Below are 4637 nucleotides of genomic sequence, written 5' to 3' on the forward strand. Positions count from 1 at the left end.
GCCTGGGCGCCGAGGGGGGGCGGTCCGAGCGCGGGACAGCCGGACACGCACCGTGACACACTGACACACTGACTGGGGCCCACGCGCGCACCCAGAGAACTGTGCAGACTGACCCACTGGCGCTCCGGGGACATGGAGTCACGTGCTGCCGGGGCCCACGGGGACCAGGCGACAAACTGACACAAGGCCACGGCGGCACAGATGCACACTCTGGACAGGGATGTGGACACGCCAACTCACACGGATGGGACACGCACATGCCCCCAGACCCGATACAAGATACAAGCACATAGACCGACTTGTTTACTGGGTCACGGGTGGCACAGACTGACTGACACAATGACAGACACACAGGCACACACTCGAGTCACACCCCCCCACTGATGAGCACACGTGAACCCACAAGCTGACCATGTTCAGCATGTGCACCCACACCACACTCCCAGGGACAGGCACCCACAGGTCGCGGCTGAAGGCGTCTTAGAAAATACAAACTGCATGAGAGCAGACACACACACACCTGTCACAGGGCCATCTGGACCCACTGCTTGCTCTAGAGGCACTTCCAGAGGGACCCACAAGCACACCAGGGCCAGCCACGGCTGATGCCTTCAAAAGGTCCAGGACTGACTTCACAGACAAAGATCACATCAGATACAATGAAACTAAACCCACACACACAGTCACAAAGCCACACCTGTGACAGGTTCCAATTAACTGGCTCACTGTCGGACAACCCTCCGAGCATCCACAGCTGACCACAGGCGCCTCCAATCTGCTGGGGGACCCGGGGCGAGGAGGAACCCCCAGCACCTGGCAGGGACTTGCCCGGGCAGCCCCCGCACAGACTCTCACCCTGGCCCCTGGCTTTCTGTTCCTTTTCCCTTCTGAGCATTATCACTCTCCTCCCCTACAGGGTGACCCGGGGGTTCTGCCCTCCCTCCTGCACTTGTGGCTGTGTCCTGCACCTTCCTGTCACACCCCACCACACCCTGCCACCTGAGTGCTGAGAAAGCAGTCAGGGCAGAGACCAGGGAAAGCAAACTCTGCTCCCTCAGGGCTGATCTTTGTGGACCTCCTCTGGAAGCTTCCTCCTTTGAAATACTGGGGACTAATCCAGCCTGCTTGGTTCCTTTCACTCAGTTGTTCATCCATTCATTTCCAGTCTTTCAAAGGATTTTTAAACTGTGGATCGCGAGCAAACCATTGGCTTTGAAATCACTTTCATGGGTCTTTTTTTTTTATTCAAGTTTATTGAGGTGTATTTACATTTGATACAGTTCACTATAGGGCTGCTCTGGTGGTGCAGAAGCTCTCAGGTTACCCAGCCACTGCAGTGTGAGTTCAATCCCTGGCCAAGGAGCTGACCCACATGACACAGCAGACCTCTCCTGTCTCCCTTCTGTTCCCCTCACCCTAATAACTTCCCTCAGGTTCCTTTATTGTCCATTGCAACTTGAGTGGCTGTTGACCAGACTTAAAAAGGAGAGAGAGAGCATCATTTTATTCATTTAAAAATATTTATTATATATTTTTATGCATACAACAGCAGGGGTGTAGGCCAGAGGTGAGAGAAATGAGAGGATTCACTGGAGTAGAATAGGCAGATCTACTTAAATGCACTGTTGAGGGGAGCAGTGGGGAGACAGGAGAGGTCTGCTGTGCCCATGGGTCACTCCCTGGTTGGGGATTGAACATGTGCTACAGGGGCTGCTGAGAGCTTCACAGTGCTGAGACTTAACCCCTTGCGTCACCAGGGAGGCCAAAGAGCATCATTTAAAAAAAAAAATAATGAAGTCCATAGGAAATGCTGTTTGGGAAAATTTTGTTTATATATAGTGAGTGCATACCAAGTCACAAAGTGTATTTGAATCAAATCTTCTAATAGTATGTTGTATGTAAATTATACCTCCATTTTGAAAATGTGTGTTTCTGATTGTTAACCGAGTTTAAAGATGCTTGAGAAATGCTGTTTTACATATTTATTGAAGGTGATCATGCATGGAAGTCATTGAGTGCCGTGTTTGGGATGTAGTAAGTGCCTAATAAATGTTGGCTGTTATCACTCGGAAAACTCATTATTGTCAGCGTTTGCTCTATGTTGACAGTGATGAAGTTGGAGCAGAGATCATGGTCTAGTCTGTGCCCCTTAAATCACTGATAGGGACCTCAAGTTACCCCATGTAGGACTGGACACCAAAGGCCAGCTGTGCTGGAATGTTCTAAGAAGAAAATGAGCGCAAAGGTCAGTAGGAATTTGGCTTCCTGTGCAGTGGTGGGGGAGGGTTAATAGTCTACCAGGTCATAAACATTGTCACCAGTCAGATCCTTCCCTCTGCCTAGTTGAGATCTAGCAACCTAGATCTGGAGTCTCAAACTCAAGAGCCATTATTAAATAAATAAGAAAAATTAATCCACTGCAAGATAATAGGGAGAGGTGCAGATTGTGGCTAATGGAAAGTTTGTTTCTTCTAGAGGCAAGTTCAAAATTAAAATCTTTGTGGGCAAAGAAAGTGAAAGTTTGTAACTTGGCTAGGAGAGAGCCTTTTTGAGACCTATCCTAGGGGCATATGGAGGAGGCCCCACCTCCATCTTCCAGATTACATGCTATCCCCCACTCCCTACCATAGGTTTACTGAAGGGTCAAGGATCAAGGATCAAGGGGTGCCCTCTCCTAAATTCCTGGAACAGCATTGTGGGGCATCCCTCTAATCCCTCCAAACCTACCTCTGGCCCCTGCTTCCTGAAGGGGGAGAGGCTCTGAAACTTTGAAGGGTCAATGTTCCTCTGATAGAGGGTGACAAGAGAGGTCAACAGATATGCAGAAAAACTGGGAGACTCATATCAAGGAAGTGGAGGGGATCTAAGAGAGACTAAGGGAGAGACCAGACAGAGAGCAAATGAGCACTGTTGGTGGGGTGATTGAGAGGAAGGGTTAGGCTTGGTTTAGAGGGCTTTCCAATCTCTGCTCTGAGGGGGCCAAACCATCCCTTGTTTTGGGATGGGGCTGTCTTGTGCTTCGTGGATTAATTAGCAGCGTCTTCCAGCATAACCCACTAGGTATAATAGCATCCCCTCTCGTGTGACAACCAAAGTCATCTCCAAACACTGCCACAGGTACTATGGGGAGGCAAAAGCATTCTCTCCTCCCCTTTTAAAAATGTTATTTATTTATGTATACAGAACTGGATACAGGCCAGAGGTACAGGAGCGGTTAGAGGACCCACCAGAGACAGAGTGGGGAGCAGAAAAGGCAAGTTGATAAAGCACACTGCTGAGGGAAACAGAGGGCGAGATAAGAGAGGTCTGCTGCGCCCTGTGGGTCACCCCCTGGCCAGGAGTGAACTCTTGTTGAAGCTGCTGGGCCTAGCTTCAGAATGCTGTGCTTTAACCTGTTCTGCCACTGGGGAGGGGGCCCTCCCTTCTCCTTTTAAGAACCACTGGCTAAGTGAAATCAGTCAGTGCCCCCACAGCAGTGGCTGATCCTCCCAAATTCTGCATGCTCCCCCAAAGAACATGGACTCTGGGTCTGGACGAGCTGAGACAGAACCCCCAGCTTGACCACCTGGCTGTGTGGCCCTAGGCACGTGCCTCAATTTTCTCATCTGTGAATTGGGACTGCAAAGGTTGCCACTTCATAAGATTTAGCAATAAGAAGGTCCATAAAACCAAAACATGGGGCCTAGGAGGTGATCACGATCACCACTTGGGTCACCCCATTGACTCAAAATCCAAAGAAGGACATACAGGTGGACACTCTCAGGGTCTCAAATCCCAGCTGTGAGTCCAGCCACTAAAATGTTTTGCTTGACCTGCAGTTTGTCATTTTGAACATGAAAATCTCTCAAATGGAAATTGGCAGTGAAATGATAAAGCAGCACACCCGGGAAGAGCATGTGTGATGTGGTGTATGTGTGTGTGTGTGTGTGTGTGTATAGGGATGACCTTGCCCAAGTAGCTTCCTCTCTCTGTGCCTCAGTTTCCTCATTGGTGCAAAGGAGATCACCCTAGGACCCAGTATATGGAGAGTGAACATTCTATGGGTGAACATTGAGGCGCACTTAGAACAGTGCCGAGGAAAGAGGCTCCCTGTGAAGTGCTGGGGAGGGAAAAGAAACGACCCACCCAGCTACTTTCCTGCCGACCCACACTGTCCCCATATCCTTCTGCCATTCTGGGGAAGTCGACTTCTCGGCCGGAGACAGGGAGTTGGGAAGGACTTAACTTTTCACTGCAGGGCCTGAGTCCTGGATTTCCGCGGTGGGGTGGGGGCCTCCTGGGCCCCCTCGGTGCTGTGGGCCTTCCAGGCCGGGTGGCTGGACCGGAGCCGGGTGGGGGCTGGGCGGGGGCGCCGGCGTCCGCAGGGTCCGAGCGGCCGGCGCGTGTGAAGGTTACCGCTCCCCGGCGGGGCGGGGGCCGCGCGCTGTTGCTGGGGTCTGTGGGGCCTGCCTGCGCCCGCGCCCTCCCTCCTTCCCGGCCAGCCAGTGAGCGGTACCCGCCGCCGTTGCCAGGGGAAACTCGCCGCCCCGTTACCCAGCAACAAGCCTGGCCCAACCAGGCGCGAGGACCCCCAGGCCCCGCCCGCCGCTGCCCACCGCGTGCCCAATGCCAGGCGGGCAGAGCCGGCCCGGCTCCCG

Source organism: Condylura cristata, unplaced genomic scaffold (assembly GCF_000260355.1).
Source record: "Condylura cristata isolate star-nosed mole 26May11 unplaced genomic scaffold, ConCri1.0 scaffold00041, whole genome shotgun sequence".
NCBI classification, from domain to species: Eukaryota; Metazoa; Chordata; class Mammalia; order Eulipotyphla; family Talpidae; genus Condylura; species Condylura cristata.